Here is a 16,665-nt window from a genome sequence, read left to right on the forward strand (position 1 = left end):
CGCCCCCCCCCCCCCCCTTACTGATGCATTACTATTGGACCGAGGAACCACCATCTGGGCACAGCCAGGAATCTCGCGCTACCGACCATGCAAATAATCCATATAATTCATACCAGCGATTTATCCAGACCCCACTACACCCCCTAGCACCCCTGAAATGTTTCGCGACCGCCCCCCAATACTATTTTCCATGTGTACCCCTTACATGGGGGCCCGTGTTATTTCATCTATATATACATGTCGCCAATGATACATTAAGCTATGTAGCGAGCGTAGCGTAAGCGACGTAACTGGAATAATGACTCCCGTCCCCAATTTTCTTCAACCCCCTCCCCCACCGTGATTGCGATTCTGGATAAACCACTGCATAACGGTTCAATGCTTTGCCTTTGTGGGCTGAAACATGATTTAAACGTGGTGTATTTGAGTATCGTGCCCCAGCTTAAGAAAATAGAAAAGGATGGAAGGCTTCTAGTTGTTGCGGCTTCCGTGCCATGCAGCGAAACATTCTCATGTCTTGGTGCGATGTCAACCTGCTAAATCCGCTGACACGGTGGCGTTACGTAAACGCACGGTGGCAGGTAGGTGAGCGGGATAGACGATGCTCTGATTGTGCTTGTGGGAACCCGAAATACATGCAGGTATATAATACAGCGCATTCAAAACAAACGTTTATTCGTTCTGAAAATAAGTATGAGAGGCGCTGCCATGTACCCTCAGCGTGGTGGTCGCTGGGACGTTTGAGATATTGTCGGCGCGTGCTTTCCTGTGTATGAATGCCAAGCTCCGCATTTCCCTTTGTAGCAGTAATCCTGAAAGAAGGTGTTGCTGATAAACCACACATCTGTTTCTCGGAAATCGTTAGGTGAATTTCGCAACGCGACACTAGATAAAACTGTATAGAGGTCTGAGCCCCTGTGCTGCAATCACAATGTAAGAACAGTGACTCTGATTTGCACTGCCACACAATATACAGTTCAGAATTCCACTGCTAAGTTGTACATGTTATGTACCCTGAATGCTCTAAATAGCACAAAGAGCAAGTGGATTGTGGTTAAAATAAGCCACTGCTGGCAACATGTTTTACTGGTCATTGTGAAGTGTACAGGCGTTCAGTGCAGCAGTGACCATATCACTGCTTATCAGTTCTAGAATACCATCAGCTATTCTTACATTGCAGTTTGAGTGTTACAAAAAAGAAGAAAGGAATGGACTAGAATCAGATTCGTCACGTGACGAATTCGACGTGACGACCTTCGGTGCGACAATCAAGCAGTTTTCGCCAACCCAAGGAGCCAAGTTTTCCGCACTTGTTGTCAATAAATTTTCCTATAACATCAAGCAGGCGGGGCCAAAACGGCATGTTTACCAACTTTTTTTCAACTCTTTCTGTTGTGATATACTGTGCATAGTTTTTGTTGGGTCTGCGGTTATATATCCGTGGAGGATTTCATATTTCTGCAAAAAAGTCCCACAATCCTGCCGCAAGTACGTCGCCAGCTAGATTTTTTTTTTTCAAATTTAGGTGAAACACTCTGTATACATAGTTAATTTGCATCATTTGCACCGTTCGCGTATTAGGTAATGAAGACTTCCGGAACAATTTACAGATGATCACCATTAGTTGACTAAGACTGGAGTTATACAAATGCATTTTAAAACAAAATCTCCGTTTGTAGTAGTGATTATGAGAAAAGCGCTTCATTCTCAAATTAGCTAGAGGGCACACCAAATAAATTAGAGGACAAACCAAAAATATGATGTATCCCGTTTTGTCGAATAAACATCGCACTTTCCGGGAACCAAATGTCATCTGTGCAATCACACCATGACTGGGTCAGCGGGACGACCATGCAACTTTGAACTTTGAACCGATCTTTCCTTGTCCACCAATATAATACAATATTATTCGCTCAATAATACACATAGTTAACTGATTGAAAAAGGAAAATGAGTAATAATGCGCATGCATAAATTTCATAATTTGCACCGCTTATATATTTGGTATGAAAGTCTTATTAGCTCACGAAAAGTGGGCTGATAATGGAGATGTACAAATAAGTTAAAAAGAAATGTCCATCCGCAACGGAGATTATGAGATCACCGAATTTTGATAGCCAAGGTTTACAAGTAGTAATCAATGCAGCAAATAAAAGGGGACCTAATTTAAAATAATTACTCGTTAGGTTGTCTGTACGATGTGTTAGGACAATACGTTGCACCAGATGTATCGTTACTTAGATCATGATTCACAAAGCAGTACTTCGACACAGACATCAACACGGAACTTCAGTGCTGAAGTGTTGCTTTGTCAGTCATGAATGGTTGCAGTTGAAGAAAAGGCACCACTAGTGGCATTTGAACTTACACCTCTCATCATTTAATTGAAGTATGAAACTGCCTGTTATGAGGCTTATGTTGTGTTTGTATGTTTACTTGCCTCATCCAGTACAATGTTTGTCAGCCGTGTTCTACAAGCTATCCCATACATGACATTAGTGTAGCATTACTTCCTGCCAATTACTGCATGTCTGCTACAAATACGTGACTTCCGCTAGATTTCGAATTTTTCTAACAACGTCAACAACAACTTTATTTTGAGGTGATGAATGGGGAGTTTCATCGCCAGGGGCGATACGCTACCCCAATGCTGGTCGTGATGTGGGGATGAAATAATGAGCCCCTTCACAATAAGGATCGAAGTCCGGTGGTGTGCAAAAAGGCCAATTTCGCAGCTGTTGATGAGTTTGGATGCGAAAGGCGTCCTCCTTGCACTACGCCTTCGGATAATGTTATGAATGCCGAAGCAGACTTGCCATTTCTGGATACCCCATCTGTACATGCTGCTGAGAAGGTAGAAAACTTCTCGTCTACCAGAGCATAAAAATGAGCTCGAAGGACCTGAGGGCGAACCTGAACCTCGTTCTGGACCTGAACTGGAACCTCGTTCCAGAAGGTTCGGAAGACTTACGAAGGTGGGTGGTAGAGACCAGGGGGCTTCCGGCAGTGTGGCGTCATTATCTACGAAGTCAGTGAGGCTGTGGCGTGTCCTCTGTTCCACTCGATAGAAGTACTGCGATTCTAGAGCTGCCCTGGAATGTCTCGCACATATGGGTCTTCGCGGATCCCTGGCTCCGGTGGTTACAGATATCCCCCAGGAAATTAGCCTTCTACGGACATGTGGTGGTCACGAAATATCCTTACAGTGGGTTCCTGGACATTGTGTCATCCACGCGAATGATGAAGCGTGCAGGGCGGAGGCAGCCGCTTACGGGTCGCGATCGACTATATCAATTATCCTCTCCAAAGCGTGAAAGTTTACCTTGCCGATATGACGACGCCCCTGTCCCGTCTACAATGGTGTTACGATGTCCCATCAAGAACCATCATTAGAGATATTGATCCCCATTTATACTTCAACCTGTCCAGTCGGCTGCCTCGCAGCTTTTCGTGCGTGAAACACGGTCCCGGTCTGCACGGCCTGCAGAAGGTTCAATCAAAGAAGTACGAACGAGGAGACACCACACCTTCTTGCTGACAAAGTGCAGCAATATCATACATTTGCTGTGACAGGAACAGACTTTGTAGGACCTCTTTACATTGAAGACATTCACAGTCATCAAAAATAATGTAAAGGTTTATGTCGTGATTTTCACGTGTGCAGTCATAGGAGCTGTGCACTTAGAGGTCTCACGCGGTATGTCGATAAATGTCTTCATACACGTGTTGAGAAGATTATTTTCCAGGCGCGGAATAGCAAGTGTGATCTACAGCGACAATGTGCCCACATTCAAATGGTCCAACAGGGGGTTTAGTATATCATGGCAACACATACGACACAATGAAGTGATGCACTAGCTTTGAATGAACAGCGTCAGTTGGAAGTTCATTCGTACGAATTCCCCATGGTGGGGCCGATTCTATGAAAGGCTGATAAGATCTAAGAAACAGGGAATCAGAAAGACAATCTGCAGAAGAGTATGGGTGGTTTTCAAGTTGAGAGATGCCGCTACGCATGCTGGGTCTTCGAGCTTCCGGTCCGAAATTTCGCGCAACTGGAGCAAAGCGAAACATTATAAACTCTGGCTTAAACGACAACCACGATGAGTTCGGCTGGGAAGGCCTGGCCCCAAAGAAGTAAGGTACCTTAACAACTACTTCACACGTACTTTTCTTCTGACAAAGACAAGATTTCGTGACAGATCGTGCATGTTTCGGTTTCGTTTGGCGTGCGCTCTGAAATCGTGATCTTTTGCTGGGGAAATGTTCTGTTACAACGGTGGTCAATTAGGCGCTTCTTGTAACAAAGATAACAATTAACATTTCAGATATGACACAACAAGATGTACAGGAAGTATTTTACGCAGCAATCTTCTGCACTCTGAGGATAATACGCATGTAGTCGTTTCCTTTTAGTTTGGGACGAAGCTGTGACTTTAGTGATATTCTTTTCACATTATGGTGTGTGTGTGTGGGGGGGGGGGGAGTTGATAATGTTATCACAGCTACGCACAATTCAACATGATAAGTACACAGTACGACATTTGGTGACAAGTGCCTACACCCGTAGTTCAATTTTCGTTGACGCTGGTAACATTTTTCCAAAGGCGCAGGATCCAAGGGTACGCGATACGTTTTATGTCCTTTTTCCGCAGAATTAGTGCAGTTAAGCGCTGAACATCCGCTTACTTTTGCGTTGAAAACACGGTAACACTATACGGCTCCAGCAGAAGTTCGGACCGGAAGCGTAAATCCACGTGACATTGCAACTTCTCGAACGTCATTTTGACAGGAAGTTGCAAACCACCCATTGTCTCATGAAGATCTTGTCTGGGCAATCCAGAAGATGTGGGTTCGATCCCTACAGCTGGCTAACCTTTTCAGTGACTTTCATCTTTCATCGTTGATTTCTTAGGCAATTTGAGGCTTTGTGTGTATCTGTCCCCTCTATGTTGTTCCAGCCTCAGAACATCAGTTTATCTCTTGTTCAACAGGTGCCGCTTTCGTCGATTTCCGTCGTATGAATGTGTGTATGAGTGAGCAAAAATGTAAGAGTGAAAGGAGGGTGAGTGAGAGTGAGTGGCTGGTTTGTCGTCCCTTCAGATGACGCACCCCGAAAGTCGCTGGAGAGGCGTGTTAGCTTAGCTCAATTGGTAGAGCCCTGGACTGGCAATCCAGAAGATGTGGGTTCGATCCCTACAGTTGGCTAACCTTTTCAGTGACTTTCATCTTTCATCGTTGATTTCTTAGGCAATTTGAGGCTTTGTGTGTATCTGTCCCCTCTATGTTGTTCCAGCCTCAGAACATCAGTTTATCTCAAGATCTTGTGTCACTCGTAACAGACGTAGAAGCCGTCATCAATTCTCGGCTTCTTTCATACGTGTACGACGACCTACGAGAAGTTGTGCCACTGTCACCAGCAGAGTTCCTCACAGGAAGACGGCTAACCGTAATCCCACAAGAAGGATGGTGGTGGTGGTGGTGGTGGTGGTGGTGGTGGTGGTGGTGGTGGTGGTGGTGATAGGGCTTACCGTTGTCGGCCTCACGTATGTGGGCAACATCACGACTTACGCCCTGGGGAATGTGCGTCCTGGGCCGACTTCTAAGGGAACTGTGCCGACATATGTCTGAAAGCGTCTGAGAAAAACCCAGGAAAAACCCCAGACAGCACAGCCGGCACCGGGATTCGAACCCGGGTACCTCCCACAAGAAGGAACAACGGGTAACTTCGACTATATTGCCACGAATCATCATCGCGAAACTTCCAGGGCAAGCACGAAACGGTACATCTCATCCCGGCGCATGCTGAAGAAGAAGCAAGAAGCTTCCAGACACATCGCCTGCTCTCTGGCAAACGCACGTGCTGTTTCTAGACTTTTCGGCGCGACGCTTAAATGCTTGTGCGCTACAAGCTGGAGCATTCATTCTTTGGACTCAGTTGTGTTCAGAGAGCTATCACTCTTGTGTTTTGCTACCAAGTAGTCTAATAAACCGTTCGCTGTTTATTCGACGACTCGCCGACCCATTTCGCTTCGTGACATTACTGGTGGAGGTGCGGGGCATTCCTTGTCCAACGGCCTGGAAGACCAACTGCGACAAAGCAAAAGACAGCTTGGTCTGCCTGCAGAATTCGGTCCATTAGAGCCCCCAAAACGCAAGAAGAAGATGACTGCGGAGACCAGTACCCAAGTGGCGCAACCTGTTGCCACGCCCATAGCCCCTGCACGGTCGCCGAAGACATTCAGTGGGGAGTATTACGACGACGTGGACGATTGGGTCGACCACTATGAGCGGATCGCCAAGTTCAACAATTGGAGCGACGACCAGAAGCTCGTCAACGTCTATTTCTCCCTGGAAGGCACCGCGAAGACATGGTTCGAGAACCGGGAGACTTCGCTCACGTCCTGGGACGTCTTCAAAAGCAAACTCCGCGAGGCGTTCGCTTTTCAACAACGAGCTGAACGCGCTGAACATCTGCTCCAGAGACAGATCCAGCTGCCAAACGAAAGCGTTACAGGCTTCGTCGAAGATGTGCTGCGGCTCTTCCGGCGAGCTGACCCCAAAGCATCCGAGGAGAAGAAGGTTCAGCGACTCATGAGGGGCGTAAAAGAAGAAATTTTTCGCGCCCTGTCCCGGGATCCACCCGCTACGACCGACGCTTTTCTGGACGAAGCCGTCCGCATTGAGAGGACCCTGCTCTCTCGCTCTACGGTCAACGAACGACACCAGGGCTACGAGGCTTTCTCCACGACCGCTGGCCCCGACGTCGGATCGCTCAGACAGCTGATTCGAGAGGTGGTACGCGAAGACGTACGAGCTCTTCTCTGTCCTGAGAAGGCTCAAGACCATTTGTCTTCGATCGGTGCGATCATCAAGGACGAGGCTCAGCAGGCAATCCAGACATCGTCAACCGCCAACCCCGACGCCGAAGTACCGAGACCAACCTACGCCGCCGCTGTGAGACAGGTGCCACCTGCTCGTCCGTCGTACTACGGAAACCGTTGGACGCCTCCTCGGCCTGTCCAACCTACTCCGAGCGTCCCGCCACACTCTCAGCCGTTTCGCAAAACGGACGTTTGGCGGACTCCCGACTTCAGACCGCTCTGCTACCATTGCGGAGAGGCCAACCACGTCTATCGCCGATGTCCCTACCGACGACTTGGCCTTCCCGGTTTTTCACCCGACGCCCCCCGCCCCCAGCGCGGTAGTCGCCCCGCCGCAATTGAAGACTATCTACGGCAGCAGAATGCTTCTGCTGGCTCGCGACGCGACCTGTCCCCGAGCGTCCTCCACCGCAGCAGGTCGCCAGGAAGAGCACGCTCACCGTCACCGGCAAGAGGACCTGTGTGGCGCAGCCCTAACCGGGAAAACTGAAGACTGCAGCTCCGGGAGGTGAAGCTGCGGACCGACGACAAGTTACAATTCCTCCAACTCGACGAACAGCAACACAGCACCAACACGACGCTCGAAAAATTACCAATAACCTGAAAATACTCATCGACGGCCATGAGATGATTGCGTTAATCGATACCGGAGCCGACGACTCTGTTATAAGTGGTAGGTTGGCTAAGAAGCTTCGCAAGGTGCAAACGAAGTGCGATGAGCCTAACATCGGCACTGCTGGTGGACACGTCGTAACACCGACTGGCCGATGCACGGCAGTCATACAAGTGCGTGACATCCAGTACGTCGTCAGCTTTGCCGTCTTGCCGAACTGCCCACGGGATGTAATACTCGGAATGGACTTTCTAGTCGAAAACGAAGCAATCATCGACTTCACAAATGTAGTCATCTCTTTTAAAACGCCGGAAACAGCAGAAGACAAGTGGTGGGCACGAATAACCCCGGAGAAACGCGCAAACACGGACGTAACCGCCGTGACGACTCAGCACGTCAACCTGTCTCCCTTGTCGTCAGTCCTTGTGACCGCTACGTGCGAGAGAGTACCGACTGGCTGTTTGTTGGCTGAAGGCAACACGCAACTTCTCCTCGAACGAGGAATTGGGACAGCAAGAGGAATTGTGCCCGTAAGAAACGGAATATTCGAACTCCTGGTCACAAATTTTCGCCTGGAGCCACAACATCTGGCGAACGGCACGAAGATAGCCGTCATCATAGACCAATACTCCACCACAGATGTTTGCCTGATGGACACTGCTCGCATCGCGATCACCACGGAACACGAGGCCGAACATTTCGACGTAAACCCTCAACTCAATGCAACTCAAAAGCAAACCCTTCTCCAGATGCTCAACGATTTCAGTGACTGCTTCGCTGCATCGTCGAAAGTAAGACAAACGCCCATTGCGAAGCACCGCATCATCGTCGACGAAAAGGCCCACCCAATTCACCGCATGCCGTACCGGGTCTCCTGCAAAGAGCGAGGAACGATCCGAACGCAAGTAGAAGAGATGCTAAGAGATGACATTATCCAGCCGTCGACCAGTCCGTGGGCATCGCCGGTGGTACTAGTGAAGAAGAAGGACGGAACACTCACGTTCTGCGTCGACTACCGGAAACTCAATGAGATAACGAAGAAGGACGTCTACCCGTTACCGCGCATCGACGACACGCTCGATCGCCTTCAAAATGCAAAATTTTTCTTTTTCATGGACCTCAAGACGGGGTACTGGCAAATTGAAGTCGACGAACGGGACCGTGAGAAGACTGCCTTCGTCACTCCGGATGGACTTTACGAATTCAAGGTTATGCCTTTCGGCCTTTGCACAGCACCAGCGACGTTCCAGCGTGTTATGGATACAGTTCTCGCCGGGTTGAAGTGGCAAACCTGCCTGGTGTACCTCGACGATGTTGTCGTCTTCGCAAGAACATTCGAAGAACATGTTGAACGACTAAAGCAAGTCCTCGAGGCTATCAGAACTGCAGGGCTGACGTTGAAGCCTCAGAAGTGTCGATTCGGCTACGAGAAACTCAGATTTCTCGGCCATCTCGTGAGCAGCGACGGCGTACGCCCCGACCCCGAGAAGACGGCGGCCATCGCAAATTACCGTGTTCCTTCTAACATGAAACACGTTCGAAGCTTTCTTGGCCTTTGCGCCTACTACCGACGGTTCATTCCGAACTTTTCAAGAATTGCGTCACCCCTGAATGCCCTCACGAAGGACGTATCCACGTTTATCTGGAGTGAAGCCCAGCAACAACAGGCGTTTGATGAATTGAAGACGCGTCTACAGACCGCACCCGTGCTTGCCCACTTCGATCCAAACGCCGAAACAGCATACAGAATACAACCCGACGCAAGCAACGATGGTCTAGGAGCCGTGCTCGTTCAACTTCACGACGGCGTCGAACGTGTCATCGCTTACGCAAGCAGAACGCTAACCAAGGCAGAGAAGAACTATTCGAAGACCGAAAAAGAGCGCCTTGCACTCATATGGGCCATCACAAAGTTGCGCCCCTACCTGTACGGACGGCCGTTCAAGGTGGTAACAGACCACCATTCTCTGTGCTGGCTGGCTGGTTTAAGGGACCCCTCAGGACGCCTAGCGAGATGGAGCCTCCGATTACAGGAGTATGACGTCACCGTCACTTACAAGTCAGGAAGAAAACACAACGACGCCGACTGCCTGTCCCGAGCACCACTCCAGCGACAGGACAACAGCCTCGAGGACGACGACGCTTTCCTCGGTCTAATGAGCGCGACTACCATGTCGACCCCGAATTGAAGACACTCGTCGACTATCTGCAGGGCCGCGCCGACAATGTTCCTCCCATCTTCAGAAGATCACTTCCAAGTTTTTCTCTACGTAATGGTGTTCTCTACAAAGAAAACCACGCACCACAAGGCGCTACGTGGCTTCTCGTTGTGCCTGGGGACATGCGCATCGAGATTCTTGAATCCTGCCATGACGAACCGTCATCAGGTCATTTGGGATACAGCCGGACACTGGCCCGTATAAGGGAAAAGTACTACTGGCCAAAACTGGCCAAGACCGTACACCACTACGTAAGGACGTGCCGGGAATGCCAACGACGAAAAACGCCGCCGGTTCGACCTTCTGGGTACCTTCAGCCAATCGCACCGCCGTCGGCGCCGTTCGAGCAGATTGGGATGGATCTACTCGGGCCCTTCCCACGTTCGTCTTCCGGAAATCGTTGGATAATCGTCGCCACCGACTACCTGACACGCTATGCTGAGACGAAGGCACTTCCACAGGGCACAGCAACAAAAGTGGCGAAGTTCTTCATCGAGAACATCGTACTACGGCACGGAGCTCCGACCGCCTTAATCACCGATAGGGGAACGGCATTTACAAGCAGGCTAACACAAGAAATCCTTCGACTCAGCCACACCGCTCACCGCAGGACAACGGCGTACCATCCGCAGACGAACGGGCGCACCGAACGCCTAAACAAAACCCTTGCCGACATGATATCGATGTACGTCGACGTCGAGCACAAGACATGGGACGAAATACTGCCTGACGTCACGTTCGCCTATAACACGGCTGTCCAGGAAACAACGGGATTCACACCGTTCCGCCTTGCACACGGCCATGACGCATCGACTATGCTGGACGCGATGCTGCCCCACGAACCCAGTGATGTGGAAAACGACGCTCTGGACTTCACATAGCGAGCAGAAGAAGCCCGCCAGCTGGCCAGACTACGGATTGGTCAACAACAACGCGTCGATGAAACAAGATACAATTTGCGCCGACGAGACGTACGCTTCAGTCCAGGCGACTTGGACGCCGATTCGACGACGAGGCCTGAGCGAGAAGCTACTGAAGCGGTACTTCGGTCCATACAAAGTACTTCGACGCATTGGAGACCTGGATTGCGAAGTGGTACCTGAGGGCAGCGTTCCCTCTCGACGACCCCCGAGGACTGAAATAGTTCACGTCGTTCGACTCAAGCCGTACTACAGCAGGTAGCGCTGAAGACTGGCTGGAAGGAAACAACATGAAAAAAAAAAATAAGGACAACAAACGGCATCGAGACGATGCCCCGTCTACGGAGGGGGCAATGCCACGAATCATCATCGCGAAACTTCCAGGGTAAGCACGAAACGGTACATCATCCCGGCGCATGCTGAAGAAGAAGCAAGAAGCTTCCAGACACATCGCCTGCTCTCTGGCAAACGCACGTACTGTTTCTAGACTTTTCGGCGCGACGCTTAAATGCTTGTGCGCTCCAAGCTGGAGCATTCATTCTTTGGACTCAGTTGTGTTCAGAGAGCTATCACTCTTGTGTTTTGCTACCAAGTAGTCTAATAAACCCTTCGCTGTTTATTCGACGACTCGCCGACCCATTTCGCTTCGTGACAATATTCACGGCACATGGCAGAAGCGCACAATACTGCTACGGGGGGCATGGCGAAGATGGCAAAAGTTTTACCTCATGCATCACCGTTCTGCCCATCAGTGTAAGAGAGATAAGAAAAACAGTGTGTGTGGGTGACGGAGCTGCGGGGGGTGACTGTCGGCTCTTGTTGGATGCACGGACGGGTCTTTAATCTTCGACAGAAAAAACATTGATGGAGAGCATATTTAAATGATTACCGTCCCCTTATCCCCCGAAGTTCTCTCTCACTAGATGCAAAGCTTCTTGCACGCTGTCTTGCTCACAACAAGGCCACTGCTCCGTGTCCTGAAGCGAAACAGGTCCCTTCTATCACAACGCACAGTCGCGGAGCTGACCCCCTTTTATTCCTCTCGTCATCAGATCTGCAGGGTTATCCTGACCCGCGGACAATAACACCATCTATCAGGAGATGTAAGTTCCTGTGTCTGACGTACACGATATGCCACATACATCTACCATTTGGACGCCGACCCCTTTATCCTGTAAAAGGATGTGAACGAATCTTTCCAACATACGTAATCGAACTTCGATTCCAAAGCACGTGGTACAAACCAATGTAACCTGGCTGCGCTGTGCTTTCGAACCCTTAACGTCAAGGACAATATCTCTGCCTTCGCATTGGGCCCATCATGCAGAACATCATTCAATGACAAGAATCCTGGAGTACTCGAAGAAGCGTGGAAGACAATACTGGCCTTAGCTGCTTCTCCTTCTCGCCCTACGACTGCGCAGTGCCGCATATAGTACTCCGAGTCGAGAATTGATGCTGCCGTATTAACGCGTTTAGCGTGACCGTTGACAGGATATTCACGAATGCCGTTATCGTATTCGTTTATGACATCCTGATCCTTTAAAAGAATACGCGTGGCGCTACACAAATGTTGCTTAGCCACAACCTTCTTAGTTCCCATATGAGAAACAAGATCACACCATGGCACCCGTACCTTGTAGCAGCCATTTTCAAACTCGTCGAACCTTGAAGCTTCTGAATTACTTCATCCCCTGGGATACTTTTCTCTTCAGAAGCCGTTATCCCAAGGTCTTCAAATTCCCAGAAGGAACGTAACGCTTCGGCAACTCCGTCATGCTGCATGCTCGACACCTGTACATGTAAGGCGCTGGTGTCATAACCATATTGCGTGCAAGTGGTCCTTGTAGGATGCATTCAAATGTAGTCTCCAGGCATATGATATTTCCCTGTACACGTATATGTCTGTGTCTGATGCTGATGGCAACTATTCTCGTGAAGTTTGCGGTGCGCTTCTGTAGCATGACGGGAATGTCCTCTAGACTTCTTGCGTCTCACTCACTGTCGGCAGTTCGGCTGTCGGCTCACAGCATTCGGCTTCCTTCTTAAAGGGGCACTAACATGCAAAAACAACTTGCTCGCAAATGAAAGTCCGTGTTTCAGTTAGTGTAATACAAGCAAAATTTGTTCATACAGCGCTACCGTTTAGAAGGAAAACGCAGTGAAAACAGAGCCGTCTTTGGCGGCAACGAATGGGATCCACAGGATGTGACGATTGGGGGCATCCAACGAGACAGCAGGACAAGCGCGCGCTTACCTATCGTGGCCGTGGGGACTTACAACGGGTCCGCTTGTAGTGTCTCGTATATGCGCGGCATGATGCCCACTGCTTCATTTTTCGGTACCGACTCACTGAAATGAAGCCCACAACATCTCTCGCAAATGTTCCACTGACAACATTTATTTTCACGTCCTTCGGACAGCGACGCCAGTCGGCTTCGCAACGCGCAATATTCGCCGGGACTGCTCCATGGCTTAGTACGCGCCTGCACGCGCAGCATGAACTAAAAACACCGATGCACGAGCTGAAACGACGTTCACTGCTTAGCGCCGAAGCAAGAAAGAGTCCCATATATTTTTGATTGTAGCTTCGCGACGGAATCAAAGTTTTGAATTATGATAACAAGTACGAAGTTAACGTAGCGTGGAACGTGATTTGAAGTGAACTTGTTTTTGCATTTTAGTGCCCCACTAATGAATCCCCAGCAGCGTCTCTCGCAGGACTTCGTTTCTACCTTCTGTCGATGTCAGCAATGCTGAATCAAACTAAATCAAACTAAAACGTCATAGGAGGGCAGGATCAGTCGGTCTATTCAATCTTCCAACAATAAGAACCAATTATGGTAAATATTCGTTTATTTTCCGCAGCATGAGCGAATGGAATCGCCTGTTGCCTGAAAGAAGAAGCACTGTAAACTACTTCATTCTAGTACATTTCGTGATGATCGAACTGGTTGCATATTCAACAGTAGTTCCAAATGATACTGCGTCAAGACACTGGGGTTGCCAAACCTTTCTTTGAGCGTAGTCACATTTGTATTGTACATATTTCCTGTTAGCTGCAGTCCCTTTATCGAAGTCCACCCTTCCGAAGTCCCGTCCGAAGTCCCTAATTCCTCTCCTGTCAGCACCGCTGACAAGTACGACATTTTCTTATTATTCGACAGCGACGCGTTGATTTGAACCAGTGACTCAAATCTTATCAAAAAGTCTTGTCAGTGTTCTTGGCTTTCGGCATACTTGAGAAGCTCCAGCTTAGTTAACTCAGGTCGGCGTCGTCCGCCCCCGTATTTGTCGTCTGACCACCTGTGCTCCCTCTGTGCTCTCGATGCGTGGCAAGGCATCACTCAACACGGCATACGTTACGGGGTGCCTCATAAGCAAGCAGATGATTGTCGTTATCTTGTCCTGGTAATCAACAGTTCTCTCCAACTCGGCTTCGACTCTTCAAGAGACAACAGGTTCCAACTTTCCGTCGATCTCTTCCAGACTTCCTGAAAATCTGTTTATCCGTTCGAGTAACACCTCGCAGCTCGTGGGAAGATCCGTAGTGACGTTGGGGTTCTGCATGACGTGCTCCACTTCATTCATCACCGTCGTTAACCTTTGTCTGAAAGACTTCCTCTTTTATAAAACTTCACATCTTCGAAGTTGTCTCTGGCGAAGTCCCCGTCATCTTGCTGTCCGGAAAGTCCTTTAATCACAAGTCCCAAGCATAGACTCCCGCGTTTCGGCACCAAATTGTTATGTATAGAGGAAGAGCAGACGAGCGGAAATGTAGGCAGAGGTTTTACTGGCCTCGTCGGTAGAAGACAAGGAATGCACGATCGAGCTCGAGTAGCACGAACCCGAGCCCCGCCCCGCGCTGATCTTAAAGGGGCCGTAAACAGGTACAAAAGGTGCACATTTCTTTGTGTTATATTATTGGAACTTAGGCCGTGAAAGCTCCTTGCAATTACTAACGCTCAAAAACAAAAGGCGCTTGCATACGGATGAAATATTCACTGCACTCTTTCGCATTTGAGCTCCGCCCCACGCTCTAACTTTACGTCATTTTGACGTAGCGCTTTCCCCACCAATTACGACGGAGTGTTCCACGTACGATTCTATTTCAAATGCGGAATTGGACTAGATGAACGTGAATCCTCTTCTATTTAAAGTCTAAACAGTTAGAGCCTCAAACTGAGAAAGAAATGCGTTTAATTTAGGTATCATACGCGCACTACGTTTTCTGGGCAGTAGCACGCAGCACACCACGAGCGCGAATGAATATCCGGGACTACAGTTCCGGAATCTTAGGTAGGTGCGCTATGGAACATGTTCGTCATCTTCGAATGGTTCCGACAACTGGGCTGCAGTGCTTTGGTTTGAGCCACGCGGCATCGCGTCACCAGCTCGCGTGGTACAGTGGATAGCGTGCTGGCCATGTCACGTCGTGACTGGGAGGAACCCGGGTTCGAATCGCGTCATGTGATAGCAGCCCAGCTGTTGACGTTTGCGCCAGCCGGAGATGTTGAAGATGTCATGACGTTGAATTTCGGAACCACGGAACGCAAAACGTCGTTTCACACAAACAAACTGAGCGCTCCGACTCACAGCTGATAACGAAGTATGTTTATTGGCTGGTAATTTGAAACGTCATGTGCGCAGCTCGGCCCCCCGATTGGACGGCAAAACGCTACGTAGCCATGTGACGTATGCGTTGTGGAGAGAGGCTCGCTGGTTACTCATCTTTGAAAGCAGTTATACAGGTCAATGAGCTGGCACGAGCCGAACGAAATGTATATTTGGGTATTATGAGCTGTGTTCTTTCATGGGGTGTCATTATTTCAGAAATGTTTTGGTGGCCTGTTACGGCCCCTTTAACCTTCCTCAACAATGATCTTGCAAAGGGATGTGTGAAGCTCAAAGGACCCTTGACTCATTACATGAAAACATGTGTGCTAGAGCTGCTACTAGAAAAGAAACAAAGCAAGAAGAGAAACATAAGATAAAACACTTGAATTGCGCGAAAAAGTGGTAAGTCAGTAGGGATGGCTTAGCTCATAACTTAACCGATTTATTGTGCACTTGCTGGAAGTACGTATTAGAAAATTCAGTTCTGAGCAGGATGTGCGAGTGCTGTAAACGGCTTGATGGCTAAACATGACAACGGTGTACAGTGCGTACGCCAGTTAACCTGCAATGTGTAGTTTGCAAGACACAATCAAGACTGGGAGTGACACTCACAAAGTCTGGGCACCTCATCTGATCCGGGGCTTGGCGTAAGACTGTTGTCGTCCTTCCTTTATTACAGCATCTCATGAGACACGATCTTGAGTCATCTGTCGTCTTCAGATCAACAAGTACAGTGTATATCTTACAATGAGGAATTACATCAAGAAAATGTGGAGAAAAAGGTATTACCGAGCACGGATCCAACCGGAAGCTGTAGTACATGTAAAGGTGCTCGCAAAAGGAGGTCATGCTAATATTTTTCCCAGGCAGGTGATCCGGCGTCTCGTAGTAATTTTGTGACAGGTCCCAGCAGCTTTGACCACGCCGTCTGTGAGCGTGAACATGCACGATACACATGTGTAAATCGGTGAAATACCACTCAAATGGGTTAATCACGCCTGAAACAGTGAACGACTATGCGATTCATGCCATGTAGTGATGGATAGGGGGACACAGAAGAAGAGAACGAAATATCTGTGTGCACCTATGCATACCTATGCTTCGTGTACAAGCCGTTTATGTTCTTATGTGTTCGAAATAACAGTGGTAGAAAACTTGCGCGCGTGACTTCATAGTGCCAAATGAAACTATGTGGGTGGTTTTCAAGTTGAGAGGTGGCGCTAAGCATGCTGGGTTTTCGAACTTCCGGTTCGAAATTTCGCTCAATTGGAGCAAAGCAAAACTTTATCAACTCTGGCTTAAACGACAACCGAGATGAGTTCGCCTGGGAACGTCTGCCCAGAAAAGAAGAACTCACTCTAACAAATACTTCGCACGTACTTTTCTTATGACAAAGATGAGATTTCGTGACA

The 16,665-nt window shown here is 48.9% G+C and overlaps 1 long non-coding RNA gene and 1 other non-coding gene across 2 annotated transcripts; one reads left to right on the forward strand and one right to left on the reverse strand.

Annotated features, from left to right (window-relative positions):
- Positions 1–657: 657 nt before the first annotated feature.
- On the reverse strand, positions 658–16,177 carry LOC135385464 (uncharacterized). Its single transcript, XR_010420423.1, has 3 exons — positions 16,043–16,177; positions 15,866–15,967; positions 658–812 (listed from the first exon to the last, which is right to left on the reverse strand). It is a non-coding gene; the product is annotated as an uncharacterized LOC135385464 (long non-coding RNA).
- Trnaa-ggc (transfer RNA alanine (anticodon GGC)) lies at positions 5,136–5,208 on the forward strand. The gene has a single exon. It is a non-coding gene; the product is annotated as a tRNA-Ala (tRNA).
- Positions 16,178–16,665: the final 488 nt, after the last annotated feature.

This window comes from Ornithodoros turicata, chromosome 2 (genome assembly GCF_037126465.1).
Source record: "Ornithodoros turicata isolate Travis chromosome 2, ASM3712646v1, whole genome shotgun sequence".
NCBI classification, from domain to species: domain Eukaryota; kingdom Metazoa; phylum Arthropoda; class Arachnida; order Ixodida; family Argasidae; genus Ornithodoros; species Ornithodoros turicata.